The sequence below is a fragment of the Bidens hawaiensis genome, unplaced genomic scaffold (assembly GCF_021521415.1).
Source record: "Bidens hawaiensis isolate Kalapana, Puna unplaced genomic scaffold, B.hawaiensis_p1.1 tig00001461_1, whole genome shotgun sequence".
Classification (NCBI taxonomy): Eukaryota; Viridiplantae; Streptophyta; class Magnoliopsida; order Asterales; family Asteraceae; genus Bidens; species Bidens hawaiensis.
In genome coordinates, this window is record NW_027491082.1 from 1,173,395 (window position 1) to 1,194,137 (window position 20,743).

Sequence of the window (20,743 nt, forward strand, 5' to 3'; positions counted from 1 at the left end):
GGTTTAAGCGAGTGGTTCGTTTTTAGTCGTACCCGAACCCGGATTTTATGGTGGGTTCGTCCCCAACAAGGTAAAATTAGTCAAAGAAGTTAATAAAATTGAAAATTCTTAAAAATTTTGAATGGAATCATAAATTTGAAGTTATAACTTAGAGGAAATGATTAAGTGACTAAGAGATGTTAATGGAGTCGAAATCAAGATAATCAAAGTAGAAAATGAATCAATATGCTCATGAATTGGCTTGAATGCTTGATTTCAAACAAAAATTTGTTACATAGACTCTGGTCACGTAGCGCGACTAGAACATAATCGTTGGCATGTTTATGGATCCGTTGCGCTACGCGACGCGACTAAAAATTCAAAATTTTGATTTTTTTACACTTTTGGCCCTTGGACTTTGTTTTTGATGTAATAATGGTTCGAAATACATGAAATTCAACTTGTAAACAATGTACATAACAGGTATAAACGAAATGGGTAAAGGAATTCAAATATAAATTTTGATGAATGTCACGCCCAAAACATAAAATCGAACTAAATGTCCACAACTAAGGCATGAATGATGAAATAACACAATTTCTAAAAATAAAAAGGTGATGCATTAGGCCAGAATCTAGATTGGTCTATGAGCAAACCACCTCTTAGCTATCTCGAAGCATTCTGATGGTTTGTACTCTGGAGCTGTGTGACCGGCTCCCTGCATATATAGATCACAAGAAAATATGATATATTGTCTCTATTAATTACTAGTTTAATTATGAACAGTTTTTGTAAGTATACATGCCTTTACAGTAGCAAATACCAAAGTATAGTTATCACGGGCATAGGTGGTTTTGTATCCTCCATTTTGACCGTTAACATAGTATGCCTCCCAGTTACTGTCTGTGATGCTCAAATTCAGATAATTTATCCATGTGCGTGTGCCCACATCTGGAACCTCCATGTCATGATCTCCACTGTGTACATACATTTTAAATAAACAAATATAAAATGCATAATAATTAATTTAATTAAACATAATTAATTACCTGAAAATCAAAGCTCTACAGTTTCTCTGTGTTAGCTTTTGATGGTAGACAACACTGCTTGGGACATCGAATTCATATTGCGGCATCGAAGTTTTATCGTAAGTGTATTTCATGTCCACATTGCACACCAGCCATTCCTTCACCGTTCCCTAATTAATAATATATATTGAGAAACTTGTTAGAGTTTTAAGAAGTTAAGAACTCCATTTTTAATCACACATTTAATTAAATAGATTAGATTATGTGGTTAAGATTAAATCTGATTAAAAAATTTAAATAGGAGAAATAATAAAGATGTAAGTGATTACACTAATTTTTGCGTCCGTGACACATATGTAATAAGTCGACTCGGTGCGTAAAAAATTATGTAATATTTTTACGTATATGTAACCTACATATATTACGCATGTGTAAAAAAAATTCAAAAAAAAAAAATTGTTACGTTGAGTTCTTTCGAGTTCTTAAAACTCAAAGTGGTTCTAAAATGAAATCTCCCCATATATATATATATATATATATATATATATATATATATATATATATAGGGGAGGGATATTTTGAGAACCATGTTGAGTTTTAAAAACTTAAGAACTCAATTCTATGCCACACATTTAATTAAATGGATTGAAATATATGGTTGAGATTAAATCTGACAAAAAAGTCAAAGTAGGAGAGAGAATAAATATGTAAGTGGTTACAATAATTTTTACGTCCGTTACACATGTGTAAAAAGTCGACTCGGTGCGTAAAAAATTCTGTAACTTTTTTACGTGTATGTAACTTACAAATATTACGCACGTGTAAAAAAAATTCAAAAAAAAATCGTTACACCGAGTTCTTTCGAGTTCTTAAAACTCAAAGGGGTTCTTAATTGAAATCTCCCATATATATATATATAGGGTAAGGTTAAAATGAAAACCCATTTGAGTTGTGAAAACCCACGAAAACCCTATGTAACATCGTTTTTTTTGTTACATGTAATATATGTTGTAACATTTAATACAAAACATCGAAACATAAAAAAAAATGTTTTGCTATTTTTTAACATTGTTTTACTAATTTTTATATATGTTATCAGGAAAGAGAAAAAGTTATATTTATATTTACATTTTTTATTCACTTTAATTGTGGACCACAAGATTTAAACATTAATTAAAAACATGTGATTGAGAATGAGTTTCTAAAATTTTCACAACTTAAATGAGTTTTCATTTTATACTTAGCCTATATATATATATATATAATCACGTTCAGATATCCTTTATTAATTATTCATCTCGATCATACGTATAACTAACTAGTTAAACACATGCATGCATGTACATATATGTAGTGTAATCAACAATGACTTTACCTCGCGCACGTTAAGCGCTTTCATTACATTTTTGTCACTAGCCCAAAGAGCTGCATTGTCATAATATGCACCCTAACAAAACAAAATAGCATCATCATCAGTCATATATATAACTAATGGAAAGTGAGAGAATTAAATTACTTACTCGGCAAACGGCATCATCAGTGAGAGTAGATGATCTCGCAGGAAGCAATATTCTAATTGCATTCTCCTTTGTAATAGGATTTCCACCTCTAACCAAATTGGTTACCTGGATCGCAATCACGCTCCAAGATTTGTTGAATGCTGATGCCTTCGACACGCTAATATTAAAAAAGATAAGTTATTTAATTAATAATGTCGAATAAAATGATAGCATTTGTTATAAAATAGAGACGTTAGTTACTTGGTTAACTTCATCAATATCCAACATGCATTGCAGATTGCTAGAGTCAGCTTCTGCGTAGTTATAATTGCAATCCTTTTGGGTTGCCTATATATAAAATTAGTTCATGTACACATATATAGTTAGTTATTAATGGATGAATGGGAACTTAAATATATCGATCGATCATATGTTACCTCGTATAATTCTTGAGAAATAAGCGCCACACGATAAGCATATTCAAGTCTAGAGTTGATGTCACCAGTTTTGTCGGTCAACGGGTTTCCTCCCATGTATCCCTGCCAATTCGAACGTTATATATATATAGTCAATATATGTACATAAAAGTAAATAAGCTAGCTAGGTTACTTACTTGAATGTTCACTTTTGGTTGTAGTCCTTCATCGTTACCTCTGTATATGTTCTTAGTGATCATCGGAATGACAATCCCTGAATACGAAATTCCAGTAATATACATGGGATTTTTTAAAAACCTTGGATGATCCCTAACAAACTGCATGCGCGATAACAATTTAATTAAGTAACTAAAATCATTTCTTAATTAAATACTATACATATAAATATATAATTAACCAATAACCTTTCTCATAAATTCAGTTGTTTGTGCTGCTGAATCTGTATCACTGGAATGCGCGGCATCCGGAGTTGTAGTATATGAATATTCAGTTAATGTTGGTGCATCCAGATATATAATATTTGCAACCTTTCACAAATCACATAACAAAAACATGATTTGATTAATTGCAGAACACGTCTTGATTCAATGAAAAGCATGTATATATACCTTTGTCCAGGAGTTTGGATCCAGTTGTAATGCTGGAACATTATCCATATAACTCCCATACTTAATTTTCATTGGACCTATTTATACACAAAATTAAAAACATATGAATATTCCTTAGACTTATATATCCTTCAAGCTAAGATAGTAATCTTAGGTTTTGGTTAAGTAGATATGAATAATAAATGTCATTGTTTAACTAATTTAGGAATAAAACCAGTGTATCAAACCCATACCAAATTACGAGCCGAAGCGAGACTGAAGATGAAAAAAACTTAAAAAAGCTGAAACCAAAAAAAAATCAAAAACATCTAAACCGACCCCAAGATGAAATCATATGGCGAATAAACTGAAACCGAACTAGAACGAAACTAAAAGACTGAAACCGGAACTGAAACGAAAATTCCGAATCCGAAAACCAAAATAACTGAAACGAATCCAACAACTGAAAATCACACCAAACCAGGTTCATTAAGTTGGTTAAAGAGACTTTCTTATTTCCTGCTAAAAGTAATTTAAACAAATTATAATCCTCTTAATTATCTTCACTAATCAAATTATTCAATATGAATTTCTGTTCTAGAATCCACATTCCATTTGTTACAAAAGGTCCAAGTTTGATTACTCTAATTGGCATAGATGTTTGGGAGCATGCATACTACTCGCAGGTGATCAAATAAAGTTTCATTCCTATATAAAGTTGCAACATTTACTAATTTATGGGTAAGTGGGTGTAGTCGTCAATAGAGGCTATAGCGGGTGGTCACTATAGCGCACTATGTACAGAAGCGAACTTCCCCGCTATATGATGTTTAGCGATCAAAAAGCGTGAAAATAACGATAATTTTTTTTTTCAATTTTGAGTTGGGTTTGACGTGTGGATTAGATGTGTAGAAACAAGCGTGCTAACATCAAGAATAATCGATTTCAGTTCTTTGGATCTTCCAGAATCAGATTATCTATTAAGAGCATGTTTGGGATTGAGTTTGAAAAATGCTTATTGGCTTTTTCAAAAAGCCATTTTGAAAAGCCAGGATTTGAGGCTTTTGGAAAACTGTTTTTTAACACTTTCAAAAAACTAAAATAAAAACAATTTTGTGACTGCCAAACATATTTTAATTTATTGACTTTTTAAAAACACCAGTAAGCCAATAAGTATTTTTCAAACTCAATCCCAAACATACTCTAAGAGGCTGCAATGCTACATCCATCTCGGGGGAGATTTGCATATGAATGAGCTGTAATTTTGTTTTTAATTGTTATTAACTATCATCGCTATTAAAGGGGGTGTTTTTGTTGCAATTTAATCTTAACTACATGCACCCTAGAATAATGTTAGAATATTTGAAAATTAGGCTATTAGAATAATGTTGTTTAATACATACAACCTGATGCTAATATGTTTGGTGTGAATTCTAAAATGCAAATTTGTTGTAAACATTTATACACTCTAATCTGCTTATGAATACTTGAATATTAGGCTATTAGCATAATACTAAATTGCTAATAAGTATGTGTATTATTCGAACAATAGGAACAATTCAAAAACTTTGGTTCAGCACTACACTCCAGGGATGAGTTAACTTGCTGTCATTGGTAAATTTACAGAAGGCCCCACAGATGACCAAGCCAGAATTGAGTGTCAATTTATTAATGATCCCGGTTGGCTCATAGGTAACTACTCTTATATTTTTTTAATTAAAAAATATTTAATCTTACTAATTATTTTTACAAAGTTTTTATTTTATTTTTGGAGACATAATGTTATTATTATTATTATTTATTATTATTTTTTTGTGTGTGATCAGACTTTAGAGTATGGTAGGAAGACCCGTTCTTATGATCGTGAGCGTGATACTTTTGTATCTTGGAGCGACTTCTGGTATGCCAAGAATGTTGAAAGTTTAAAATCTTTTTAGATTTTTGCAATATACTCAATATTGTTTTGTGCTTATGTAACATGTAGATAAAATGGATTCAGGAACAATTATTATATCTTTGAAGACGGAATATGAAATAGGCTATACTTCCAATCATTGTTTGTAAGTATATGTTTTAGTATGTTTCTTGGAAGTACTTGGTTTGGTTCTATGATTCAGTTTTGCCCGGTTTGGTTCGTGTCAAAGCGTGCCCTTTTAAAAAGGTATATGCTTTGGTTCAGGTCAAAATGGATCATTTTAAAAAGGTATTGGTTTGGTTCGAATCAAAACATGCCATTTCAAAAAGGTGCCGGTTTGGTAAACAAGCCAAGCTGACTATGTTTGTAACAAGGCAAGGCGAGCTCAGTTCATTGTCTTGCTTGTTAGGATTGTTCAGCTAGCTCGCTCATTGGCCGGTTTAAATTAAATCATAAATTCTTAATTTATATTATATTTGTATATAAACTATAACCAAATAACTCCGCAGTTAAGCGTGCTTGGGCGAGAGTAGTACTAGGATGGGTGACCCCCTGGGAAGTCCTCGTGATCGTCTTCGAGCCCCCAACTTCCGTTCTTGATTAATGAAAACATCCTTGGCAAATGCTTTCGCAGTTGTTCGTCTTTCATAAATCCAAGAATTTCACCTCTGACTATGAAATACGAATGCCCCCGACTGTCCCTGTTAACCATTACTCCGATCTCAAAGGCCAACGCCGAAATCCTATGATGTTATCCCATACAGAGCGTAGGCTTGCTTTGAGCACTCTAATTTACATTAATTATAAAGTTTGCAGTTTATTGATTATGTATTATTTTTGAAAACCGAATAAATCTTTAATCGATCTGCGGTATGACTAAATGTTTCTAAAACTGCCTCTTACATGAAAACTAATCCAAAGTTCTTTGCCTTGATTAAAGGTTGTATTGTGCCGAAATGAACCAGCAGCTGATCCCCTACAGTTCCGACCCGTAAACTACAACAAGCTATGGCCCAAAATTTGACCCGTAATAGGTAGCAAAAATGAATTTATATTCCTAAAATACTAAATACACTATGTCTAAGACCTACTGAATTTTAACCTACCTGATATAAAACTGTGACCTGATTTTAGTCTTTGACCTAATTCAAATTTGTTGACGTGATTTCAGTGTTTTTTAATATTCATTGTATTCATTGGAAGTTTGGAAATGGAAGACTCTTGCTTAATCGTGGAAGTCATTGCAACTTCAATAACAAGGTGACATGTTATTCGTTTTGAATATATAGAAATTTTAAACAATATGGCTCGGTTCTTAACAAGCCAAACTAGTTTGATTTGGCTTGTGAGCTCGGATCGGTTTGGCTCATATTATATTACTAGAATAGATTTTATTTTGTAACATCTAGGAAAAACCCATATTTATTTTGGGTTAAAATTGTCAACTTTGAAAGTTGAGGGATTTAAAAATATCCTCAAGATAAGTCATGGAAAAATGAAATGAGAAACATTAAGTATTCTTATGTTAAGGAAGTAATAAAATCCATCCCACATGAAAAGATGGAAGAAAAAGGAAGCATTCCCCATGGGTATAAATAAAGAATGGAATTTTCATCCCACATGGAAACAAACAAAGAAATGGAAGCTCTTTATAAGGAAGCAAGTTTCCATAGAAATGTTTTAATGTGACTAACCACTCTCCATAGTCCTAGCGGAGGGTGCGAAGCACCCGACGCGCACGGACTCGGGCGATGGGCGTAATGTGGCGTTTTGATGGCGCACTTTGCACTTCACGAAAAATCTGATTCTAGGACCCATCGCATTACGCGATGCTCTTCCCCAGAAATCAAAAAGAAGGGGGGCGCCGCGCTGCGCGCGATGACCAAGGGATAAGGGGCATCGCGCTACGCGATGACCCCATTAAGCAACCGGTGCCACGTATCTCAACGTTGCGACGTTGCGCTACGCGATGCCTTGAGCTAAGGGGCCATCGCGCTATGCAATGGTACCCAAATTCAGCTATAAGGGGGGGGGGGGGGTGATCGGCATTTCATTCCACACCACAAACACACACATTTTTCACACACACTAAGCCTCGGTTTGCGTGTCGACCTCGTGGAACGTGCCAAGCTCCGAAGCTCTGACGATTTAAGCAGTAGTACGCGATATAAAGTAGAAGTGCTGCTCGATCAGTCATAGGCATATAACTCCAAATACCCGTGTGAGGTAGGGGTTCTGTTTAAATATTATTATATTATTATTATATAGCTTAGACCATAGTCGGGGGTATAGCCCGAACCTTGATTACTGATAAGCATAATATAACTTTTCATAAGCAAGGATTATAGTTAAATTATTGTTTCTTCACGATTAAGAAACGTAATCAGTTACATGCAAAGGTTATAGTTAAATAGTATTTCTTAATGATTAAGAAGGATACTATTCATTCACACAGGTTATAGTTAAAGTAATGTTTCTTTTTGAAGAAGAAACCTGGTATAAATGTTTCTTCTTGAAGAAGAAACCTGATATATAATTAATAAATAAACAAAGGGACTAAATGTCCACATGTTTTACACAAACAAATAAATTATCAAAGTTACAGCTATACAAAACAGACTACGGGGTCTGAAGCTAGATTGTTGATCTAGATATTTATACAAATGTTATACTCGTACTATAGGTCCGAGATAACAGCCAATCAATCAATCAATCTAAAAGCTGAAAACAGAAATAGGAATCAGTAACAGAAACTGATTTATAGACTGGGGTCAGTAACCGAAACTGATCAATATACAGGAATCAGTGTCAGAAACTGATTACAATCATACAAGGTGAATATGCCCCAATCTTTTACAACTCTTTTAGAGTCTGAACTGTTTGCATGGGATTTACGAATCCTTAAAACTTTGTGTTACAATAATAAGAAACGGGCATACTCAAATTAAGAGTATACGTGTGTCTGGATCCATACATACATGGTGACTCAGATTTCCCCGAGGCCATGCATATCATCAAACATGCCTCTGGTAGTCTACAGGACTGATCAGAGAAATAATATTGTGTATATGATTAATTGTACATATACTTAGGGTAATTGTAACCCAATTGAGTTGGGTGCCTAATGAGTATTGTCACAAAGGTATTCTTATTGTTTACACACTTGTATTATTGAGTCAGCGTCATTCACCGGCTGTGTGCTGACGTATTTTTCCCCACATTTTAGGGAACTGTAAAAAATAGAACTGATAGGCAAGACTGATAGAAGATTGGAGACATAGTCATTAGAGGTGATCTGATGGCTCAGATATTTTATTCATTTTATTCAGAATATTTTAAAAAATGATATTTTCAAAAGATATGTATTTTACAATATCTAAACGGGTATTCTAACCTGACATTTTATAAATGAATAATATATTTTAAAGACTTCCGCTAATAACCCGAAACTCTGGTATATTTTCAAAACCAGATACCAACTAGCGAGTGTCGCACCTAGGCCCTGGGTCGGGGCGTGACATATTTTTATATACATCAAGTTTAGTAAACTCGCATTCTTCTAAATAAACCAAGAATTTGTGATTCTATCATGCATCTAGTAATCTTGAATACACAAATGTTAATTGCTTACACAAATGGTAGGTATACACATATCCTTACCAGGATAACCGGGTAAGGATTTACCGATGCTTTGAGAGGATACAAAATTAAAAAAAAAACGTTAATTATATTAAAATTTAAATATAAAAAATAAAATCCACGTCACCATTCAACGTTACCATAAAAAAAGATAAAAAGATTTACCATGTGAAACAAAAAAGAAAAATGCAAAAAAGAACATGTTAAAACCTTTATGTTAATAGAATATGAAAGTTGGATGACTTAATTGAAACACTTTTTAAACCTGAGTGACCTAATTATAACACTTCTAAAACTTGATTTAATACTTAAAATAACGTTGATCTAGTTAATTAAGCTAGCAGTGACTTACGCACCTATTTCAAAAAAGAATGCCCGGAGAGTGCAACAACCGGGTCCTCCGGTGAGCCAAATAATAAGTGGATCTTCATCTGGGTTCCCTTCAGACTCAACAAAGTAGTAAAATAGCTGCACAGCCTCATCTTCTCCTACTCCAATGTACCTGATTCATCATTTATCTAGGCCTTACTGATTAGAAGCAAATTTTACATATATATGCCATATGATATATATATAGGGATGGATTCTGCGAGAAATGATATTATAGCGAGAAGTAAATCTCAACCATTAATTACACAAATCAATAGTTTATATTACACCATAGCAATTTAATAAATATCAAGAACTTGTTACCAAATGTTAATTGCTTACAAGAGCAAAGAAGTCATTAGTGTTTAGCTAACAAAAATAAACGGTAATTAAACATTGAATGTTTTTATTTTTTGCAGGTACATGATATAAAATTTTTATTTTAAGATACAACTTGTTTTTAATAAATTTTATACTAAAATGATGACAACTTAATATTTAAAAAAGTTGCTTATTTGGATATTTACACCGGAATTTAATCTCTTTTCATTTCACACATTCGCTGTTTATTTGGATGTTACGCAGTAATTTAAAATGAAGGCAATATAATAATTAAAATTGTTTATTTGGATATTAAAAATCTGCATACATGCATACCTACATACATCGATACCCACCTACCGAATAACCCGGGTACATACCGGGACACATATGTACTTACATATAGTCATACCTATATAAAATCCTGTACATATGAAACTTTACAACTACGCACATACATCCCTCCTAACTACAAACGTACATACCTAAACACTTACGTGCATACATACTATCACACCAACATACACCCAAATATGCACGTACATACATACCCATGTACGCGCATACGTCGTTGTCTAGATACAAAAAGTCAAACGATACGTACCTACACTACATTAGTTATGGATACACAACATTTGAAAGTGTGCCGACACTACACTACATTAGTTATGACTACACAATATTTGAAAAGTGTGCTTACACTACATTGCATTAATTTTGCTTACACTATGTTAGATATATCTACACTACATTAATTATAACTACACAACGTTTTAAAGTGTGCTTACACCACATTACGTAGCTATATTTGTATTACATAGATAAGCTTACACTACATTAGTTGATTAAAATCAAAGGGGAAAAAATCGCATTTGAGATCAAATGATGATGATGATGATGATGATGATTAGCCTTGTTTTAAAGTAAAATGATCTTGCATCAAATAGATTCTAATGGTTCAAATTTTGGATGAAATAAATAATAATAATAATAATAATAATAATATTAATTTGTAACTTACCATTTGCTAGTAATTTATCATTAATTATTAAACCATTAATGAGCATGAGTTACAAAACAAAACATTTTATATTTCACTAATATAATCAGAAAATAAAAAAGAAATCATTTGATTGGTTAGAATATCTTCTCGCAATAAGAAACACTTCTGAAATAAACTTAATCTGGGGAAGGATCATGCGAGAAGTGATATTATATTGAGAAGTGCGATAAATGAATCTAAACCATTGATTGTGTTTAATCAATGGTCTATATTATAAATGACAAATTCGTAACTAAAAACACAAATTTATGGCATTTTTAATAAAAAGGTTAGATACGTCTTTTGTGGTGTATACCTCATTAAACCAGATTTTAATGCTTTAAGTGGTTACTTTTTTGTGCCCATTTAATGGTCGTTAGAAGGTTAATATTATTTTATTTTATTTTATTAAAATTATAATCTTTTTTTATGGTTTTGTAGTTTATTTGTTTTTAGAATTTGTTCATAAAACACGTAAATTTTTCAACATTACATTGTATATTACGGATATATTTATATATTACATACAATGTGTTGAAGTAAGCCTATTTTTATTTGTTTTGCCAAAACTTTATTATATAAATAAACTGATTCCTACACAACATTAGTTTTGCCTACACTATATTAGATACTACATTAGTTATAACTACACAACATTTGAAAGTGTTCCCACACTACATTTTTTTTTGTCTACGCTACATTAGATTTGTCTACACTACGTTAGTTATAACTACACAACCATTTGAAATTGTACCTACACAATGGTTAGTTTTGTCTACACTACATTACCTCAGTATGTTAGTTTTATCTACACAAAATTAGTTTTGTATACATTACATTAGATATGCCTACACTACATTAATTATGATTACACAACATTAAAAGTGTGCCTTTACTATATTAGATATGTCTACCTAGGGATGTTCACGGTTCGGTTCGAAACCGTGAAACCACCCAAACCATTCATTGGTTTGGTTTCACGACTGATTTTTTTCCTTAACTTTCGGTCGGTCGGTTTCAAAGATTTAAACCGTGATGAACAGTTTGGTTTACGGTTTATACGAAAAACAACCATATAAAACCGAGTCAGACCGTATAATTTGATTATATTTAGTTCTTTAAATTATTTGTTATTATATATATGTATATATATTATTAGACCTAATTAAATTAAAAATGTATATATATTATTAGACCTAATTAAATTAAAAATTGTATGAACACATATGAAATATATACATACAATGAAAATAAAGTGCGAAGCCCAGTTGCACAAGTTACATAACAATTTAATTCTAGTTTCTGCATTTCTTAAATATTATAACACTAGCACTACAATTTGTTTTTCTACAAATTTAAGAGTTCGAATTATAGCGTTGTTACTTTTTCACGGCTTATTTGAACATTGAAAGCATGTGTTTAACAACTTTTTAAACTCTCAAAATTTTTAACAACTTTGCTTATTTATATATCATATATTTTGGATATGCTGCGTAAAAGCCCAACGAGTCCAAACCGTGAAACCAAACCATTACTAACGGTTTTGTTTGGTTCGGTTTAAAAATTATTTGGTTTGGTTTTGGTTTCGAAGAGCCAAAACCCGTTACTAACGGTTTGGTCACGGTTTGATATAAAAACCGCAAAAACCGGACCGCGAACACCCAATGTCTACCCTATATTCGTTATAATTACACAACATTTGAAAGTATCCTTATACTACATTATGTAGCTATAACTACATTACATAGGATATGCCTACATTATAATAGTTGACTAAAATTAAAGACAAAAACACTACACGTTTGAGATCAAATAAAAAAAATAATAACCTAATACACCATGTATTAGATTAAAATGAATTTAGATCAAATAAATTTTAATAATTTATACTTTGGATGAAATAAAAAATAAGAGCATTCTCATCCGACCCTTATTTTATATGAGGGGTGTTTTTATGATTTAGAGAGTGATTTTGGGTGTTGTAAGTGAATAGTTTTTATATTTTAAAAAAAACAGTGATTCATTCTGTATATTTGAAAAATTACTGTTCACCATCTATAATTTTTTAATATTTTTTGAAAGTGGTTGTGAGTGAGTGAAAGAGAAAAGTTAATGATAAAGGTATAAAAAAGTATTATTTAATTAAAATGAAGAGAGAAAATATAATGAGTTTTAGTGTAATTTTTGGTTTAATAACAGGGGGTAGGATGAGAATGATCTAATAATAATAGTTTGTAACTTACCATTAGTTAGTAACTTACCAATAATTAAGCCATTAATAAGTATTAGTTACGAAACAAAACACCTCATATTTTATAAACATGCCTTTGTATTTAAATAGTCATAAAATAAAAGAAGATCATTTGATTGATTAGAATATTTTCTCGTGCTAAAAAACATTTCTGAAATGACCTAATCTATATATATATATATACATAGTGAGAGAGAGAGATATATGTTGATAATGGTAGGAAGATAAGTGCGTACCCGGTTTCTAGTTTGAAAGGGAGAGGATCAGAATAACCGGGTAAGGATTTAACGATGCTTTGAGAGGATACAAGTATGGTGGAAAAAGAAGCCAAAACAAGGTTGAAAAGGACACAAATGATTGGTTCCTGCATCTTTGTTTTCTTTTTACGTTTCCTTTTATTTTTGGTAAGTGGAATGTTTGGTTGATTTGCTGGAATAAAAATGAGATCCATGAGGGGGTAGGTATGCCTTGGATCAAACTAAAAATATTAAAATATACTGGCTGTTGTGTTTTTCAAGGTAAAATGTGTCTATTTGAAGTTTGTATAAGAGCATTCAGAGCTTTCCATATAGGTCCTAAATCTCCATCTCGATAATCATATTAAAAATCAGTATATTTGTCTCATGTAGCTCACGAGTGGCTTGGCTAGTTTACTCCTCTATGTTTAAACTAGAGATGGCAATGAAACCCGAATCCGATGGAAAAACCCGAAAACCGACATAAATGGGACGGGTAATACCCGGCCTGTTAGAGTTTTGGACGGTTTTGGAAATAGTTTTGAAATTTTTCGCGGGTTTGGGACGAGCTTGGGATTTCTAATATACCCGATTACCCGACCCGATTACCCGATAACAATAGACCCATTTACCCGATTATATACCCGATGTACCCGATATAGTTTATTATATTATACATATACTATATTCCAAATATATTATTTGTCGATACTTGTTTATGTCAATTAATTGAGATATTTTACCTTTATGGTAACTATCTTTGTAATAGATTAGTTATATTATTTTGTCAACACCATCTTCATCATCTTCACCTTCATCTTCTTCTTTGTCATATCCTCCCTTCGCCACCGCCGCCCCGACGAACTCCAAGAGGTCAACCCTTTCCGGCGAGCCACCGCCACCGCCGGTCAAATCCATATGAATTTCCGGCGATGGTGGTGGCTCGCTGGAAAAGGTTGAATTTGACCGGCGATGGCGGTGGGCTCGCCGGAAAAGGTTGAGCTGTTGGAGTTCGTCAGGGAAGGAGATGGGTGGCGGCGGCGGCGAAGGGAGGATGCGACAAAGAAGAAGATGAATGTGAAGATGATGAAGATGGTGTTTTTTGCATGTTTTCTTGAATTTCGTCCCCGAAAGTGAAATTCACGTGAAATTCGTCAGGTCATACGAATTTCCACGGAGGTGATTTTCAGACCAAAGTTATCGGCGAAGATATATTTGATTACAAAAACTCTCTGGGCCAATTGATTTGAACACAAAAGCCATGTGGTATGTGAGGTAATATACACTTGTCAAAATTTCATTGGTCGGCCAAATCTATCGGTGGGATTTCCAAAGTCACGCCGCCGATAATTTTGAGAGGATTATTTTTGGAACTTGAAAATTACAAATCCTATTTTCATAATCACTCTTCTTAAAAGCCTATTTTCAGAATCTTTCCCAGCCTGATAATGCCTTCATACCGCTTGTTTTCTACAGCCTTCTATGCCTGTAAATACTAAATACTAACAAGTAGTAATAATAATATTTAGGAAAGGAGATGTATCGCTTTTTGTAATGTTAGGTTTTGGATTATTTATAAACATAGACAAAATTTGACTAGTGGTGGACTGGTGGTAGTGGAACAAGTTGCGTACCTCAGGTTGACATTTATAAAAATATCTTAACATGAATTTAGAAAGGTTTATCTAACTTAATTTGATCTAATTGAAATAAAACATAAAGAGCCTTTATGAGGCCCACTAAGGTCGGTAACGTGGAATTATCTGAATCAAGTGTTGATGTCGGACATGATCTTTTGTGGTTTTGTATAAATATACCCCGTAGGCCTGTGTATACTTGTTATACTAGAGGTGAAAAAAAAAAACGAACCTGGAACCTGTCCTGGAAAAAAAACTGGAACCGGGTTTTTAATACCCGTGCCCATACCCATACGGCTGTACCCGACCCAGACAGATAGGGTATGCATTACAGTATCAAAACCCGTACCCGGAGCCGATTTGTACCCGGTAATACCCGAAAACAGGAACTAGTTCCATACCCGGAACCGGGGTTTTCAATACCTCAAAACCGGATTTTTCAAATACCCGATCTATACCTGAAATTAACTAAAAAATACCTCAAAAATAACCAAAAAATACCCCAAAATAGGGATGGCAATGAAACCCGAAACCCGACATCTATGGGACGGGTAATACCCGACCCATTAGGGATTGGGATTAGTTTTGAAATTTTTCGCGGGTTTGGGACGGGTCTAGGATTTCTAATATACCCGGTTACCCGACCCGATTACCCGATAACATAGACCCATTTACCCGATCATATACCCGATGTACCTGATATAACTTATTATATATATATATATATATATATATATATATATATATATATATATATATATATATATATAGAAAATGGTTCAAATAAAAATAAAGAGTTTCCTAGCAATGGTAAGAGCCAATAGATTTTTGACATGTGACATTATAGCCTATAATGAAAGAATAATTCTAGGAAACTACGTCGGTTATAAAAGTGAAAGAGTAATTTTAGAAAATTATGTCGGTTTTTGGTAATTTTAAATCTCAACCATTGATTAACCTAATCCAATGGTTATGATTTATTTCTAGCATTCCTAGGAAACTACTTATTTTTATTTTAACCCTCCCCTATATATATATATATATTGCAAATATATTATTTATTGAAACTTGTTTATGTCAATTATTTGAGATATTTTATCTTTATGGTAACCATCTTTGTAATCGATTAGTTATATTTGTCAAAACCCGGTAGAAACCCGACGGGTTTTGAGCCGGATATACCCGACATGTATTTTACCAAAACCCGATAGAAAACCCGAAACTTGATGGGAAAACCCGACGGGTAATTACCTGATTAAAACCCGATGGGTTTGGGACGGACTTTAATAATCGGGTATGGGTTTGGGAATACCTAAACCCGACCCAAACCCAACCCATTGTCATCCCTACCCCAAAAAAGTGCAACCCTTTAAAAGCGCAATCTATACTTGAAAAATACCTTGGGAAAAAACTAGAAAATACAGTCACCTGGAAATAGGTTATTCAAATACATGGTTTTGAAATACCCGATTCTATAAACGACCCGAACCCGATGCATAGAGTGTGATTTTTAGAGACAAGACCCGGACCCGAGCCCGATCTGGGTATTGCAAATATCTGATTTTCCAATACCCAGTCATACCCGAACCCGATTCCGTCCGATTCCGGGTACGAAACCGGGTATTAGAAAAACCCGATTAATTTGTGCACCTCTATGGTATACCTCTTGTTACGTCCAGTGATCGAATTCTGGAATTTTGTGTATGTTAAAACGAATTCAACTTACTATGAATATGAAGAAGATGGATGAACAAAATCTAGCAAAATAAATAAATAAATAAATAAATACTGATCTAATATTTATTTAAAGGGACGTAATTAGATGAAAATGACATCATGATATGAACTTACTTGATTCAAATCAATGTCAGTGTCCCTTTTGTTGTCGATAAAAAAAAGTAGGGGTTTTAACTTTTAATCTTGTTTTGTTGATGGATTAACTAAGTGAAAACAAATGTGGCACATATCGTGTATAGTTTGGTTAGGCCGTTTAACGTTCATTCACAAATTTGAGTACTACTTGACGACTTAATAACATTTTAAGCAACCAATAAACCAAATAAACTTTTTACTTGATTAAGGTTTTTTCATTTGTTGTAATTCATTACCTCTCATTAAGAAAGTTGAGTTTATATATTTTGTTGGAGATTAGAAGAACACATCTGAATGAAAAGTGATAAGAGTAGTTGAAACTAATGAAAAAAGTTACTGAAATTACAAGTGACGAATAGTGTAAGACAAAAGATCAAATCCGTGTCTATAACATACTTTAGTTGTGGGCAACACTACAAGTTCTAATCAACTTCTTTTTCAAATAATGCTTAAACCCAAACTTATTTAAGTTAACGAGTCAACTCGTTTTATAAAGCACATCATGTTCCAATGTATTCTTTATAAAATGGTCACGTACTCACATTAAAGTTGACAAATTTAATAAACATTTCGTAACACGCTTTATGATAAATTGCATTTAATGAAATAAATGAACAACGTCATCGAGATTTATTCGAGTAACTCGATATCAAACAAACTAGGGAAAAAATATCTCTCGAACAATCTTAATCTGTCACACCTTCGAATCTGTCATTTGAGGTACTTTTTTATGCCCCTTTTTCATGTCGAGTTATATTTGTAGCAGTAACCATGTCTCTCATTATTGCAAGTACAACTTCACAAACACAAGTTACAACTAAGTTCGTATGTGTTGTGATTGTCATGGTGGTGTTGGGGTTTGGCCCTGATGCCTTGAGCCTTTCTTTTGCCATCTCAAGGTCCCATATTGTGCATTCATATTGGATAACTTTATTGTATAATACTTGTAATTCATAAGTTTTTCCACTATATATTAACGTTACAATTCTTCACATAAATAGGAACCATATTTTTAAAACACATATGAGGTGTGGATCTGCAAAATAGAAAAAAATTCGTGCGATAGTATTTTGTAATTAAGTAAAAACGTCAAGGGCGGCGGTGCGCTAAAAAGCCATAAAAATCTTGCAGTACGTGGCAAGATTGCAAATAAACGATGAATAATTAATAGTATAATGTATGAATCAGTGAATACACCATGTAGAAGTTTGATAATGTGACGGAATCCTTATAATAAATAAATAACCAATAGTATAATGCATGTATTGGTGAATACACAAGCTATCATTATGTTACTTATGAACTCACTACAAAATAGTTATCCATGCATTTATTAGTGAGGACCCTATTTAGATTAAGTGCAGGGGGGTAAATATGGACGACAAGGGGCGGCAACACCACCCCTTAGGCGACAAAGAGGCGATAAGTTGGGGGAGGGGGGGCATATATTTATCGCCCAGTGTGTTTATGGGGATGCTGACATGGCGATCAACCATTTCCTTGTACTGCCCCTAAAAGAGCATCTAGTCTGTTAATGATTCTATTATCCACAACAAACATTTTAATAGGAAAACTAATTCCATCCCTGAACTATGTTTTTAGTAGGATTTTTACTGTTCCTATATGCACCTTGTTCATTGATTTTCTTAATTCGGGTTTAATAGTCAAAAGTCTTTTTGCTATTTCTCCTCTTGTTAAGAGTGACAAAAATACTTTTCCAGATGCCCTCCCCCTGGGCTACATATCGCCGCCCTTGCCAAGTACCAAAAATCTCCCCTATTTTATAGCCTGTTTATAATTACACATAGCCTTATAGAATATAAGAACGTTTGTGTACCACTAGTAAGTACCCTTTTCTTGATTGTTATTTTATTGTGTACGGTTGTACGCTATATATATATGAATTTTTCATATAGTCAAATATAAGGCTGAGGGGTGTGGAGCGCTAGGAAGGGCGCAAGAGGCCAGACGCTCGCGCCCCGGGGCGCGAGCACCACACCACCGAGGCGCAATAGGGGCGCGAGAGGGGCGCGAGATCGGAAAACGAGGCAGGCGCCAGGGTGCTAGCGGCTGAGAATGGCATGAAGTTTTCTTGGAAAGCGTGAATAGAGCCGTTGGGGGGGTGATTTATTAAAAAAAAAACGTTTTTTTTTCCTATATATAATAACAAACCCATATCAAACCCATATCAAACCTATATCAAACCCGATTTTGTTTCTCTGTATTAAACATATATCAAACCCAAACCAATATCACATACCACACCCAAAACCCGAAATCACCCCATCTTCCAAACCTTTTTTTAAAAACATGGCTGGAAATTGGTACCCAAACCTAGAATCAGATTACAGTTACGACGATTTATGGTCGGCACCGGACCAATAAATTCAACGATCTTGTTGAATCCCTCAATAAATTCAACAAAACCATGGAGGTGGTCTCTATTGACAAAAAGGAAAAAAAAAAATGAGAGATTTGGACTTCCTTGCAAGAGACTTCAGCCACCTAAATCCGGTCGACCAAATGCTGATGGAAAAACAAAAGGAACGTATCCGGAAGAGGTTGATCGAAGAAGACGAAGCCGAATAATAAGAATAATGTTTTTCTTTAGTACTTTAATTTTTTTTATATATTAATGTGTTTTTTTAATTAATGTGTGTTTTTTTAAATAATTTCTTGTTTTTTTAATACATTTATAAAAAAATAAAAAAATAAACCGCTCGCGCCCCCTCTCGCGCCCCTCCACACCATGGCCCGGGGCGCTATCACCACTACCAACACCCATCTTATCAAGTTTCTCTCTCTGCCACACGTCACAATATTATTGGCTGGCGCCCCCACTCACGCCCCCTCTCGCGCCCCCCACACCCCTCAGCCTAAGCCTTATAGAATATAAGAACGTTAGTGTACCACTAGTAAGTACCATTTTCTTGATTGTTATTTTATTGTGTACGGCTGTACGCTAAATATGAATTTTTCATATAGTCAAATGCATTCACTTGTAAACACACCATATGTAGATTCTTCATATGGACTTATGTATTTACGGAAGTATGCACAACTCTTGGATTCTAACAGCTTCTGTATTCACTATTTCTAGATTCATAATTTTGTTTATACAACTTGTAAATACAAACATATATTGATCCTTTGTATAATTTAGTATATTCACTATGTATTCACTAGTGAATACACTGTTTGTAGATTCTTTGGATATATATTTTAGGGGATTCACTTGCTACTTTAAGGTTTTGAGAATTATAGTGTATTCTCCGGTAAATACACTACTAGGTTTTGAGAATTTTATGTAGTCAGTGGTAAATACCCTACTTGAACATACTATTTGTGGATGATATAACTTCAGTGTATTCACTTAGGAATACGTGTATAAACTGGAATACTTGGTGTATTCACTAGTGGCTACATGCATAAACTAAAAAAATACACTATTTATCTATTCAATAGGGATTATTAGAATATAATAAATTATAAAATAATTGTAATATTCTTATTTTGTAAACTCCTTAATCACAGGAGTAAATCATGTACATTTTATGTTTAAAAATAGTACCCGCAACCTCTCTCGACATAGAGGTTGATTTCCATATCTTTACATGGTATCAGCCAACATCCTCTCCTAACTTATCTCCACGCTTATTCTCCAAACCCTAATCCATGGCCGCCGCCGGCGATTCTTCTTCCTCCTCATCCTCCTCTATGAACACAATCCTCCATATGATAACAATGAAGCTCTCCTCCACCAATTATCTCTTATGGAAGAACCACATGCTTCCTATCTTTACCTTTCACAAGCTTCTTGGTCATATTAATGGTACCTCTCCCAAACCGCTGGCCACTGTCACTATTGAAAATGAAGCAGTTCCAAATCCCGAAACTCCTATCTGGGAAGAAAATGAACAGCGAACCATCA

At 33.6% G+C, this 20,743-nt stretch overlaps 1 pseudogene across 1 annotated transcript; it reads right to left on the bottom strand.

Moving 5' to 3' along the window:
- Positions 1 to 566: 566 nt before the first annotated feature.
- LOC143578430 (serine carboxypeptidase-like 17) lies at positions 567 to 13,437 on the bottom strand (annotated as a pseudogene). Its single transcript, XR_013143256.1, has 12 exons — positions 13,304 to 13,437; positions 9,441 to 9,586; positions 3,552 to 3,628; positions 3,348 to 3,470; positions 3,120 to 3,260; positions 2,944 to 3,045; positions 2,768 to 2,854; positions 2,528 to 2,684; positions 2,383 to 2,454; positions 1,029 to 1,177; positions 785 to 956; positions 567 to 697 (listed from the first exon to the last, which is right to left on the bottom strand). The product of XR_013143256.1 is annotated as a serine carboxypeptidase-like 17 (transcript).
- Between the last annotated feature and the right edge of the window lie 7,306 nt (positions 13,438 to 20,743).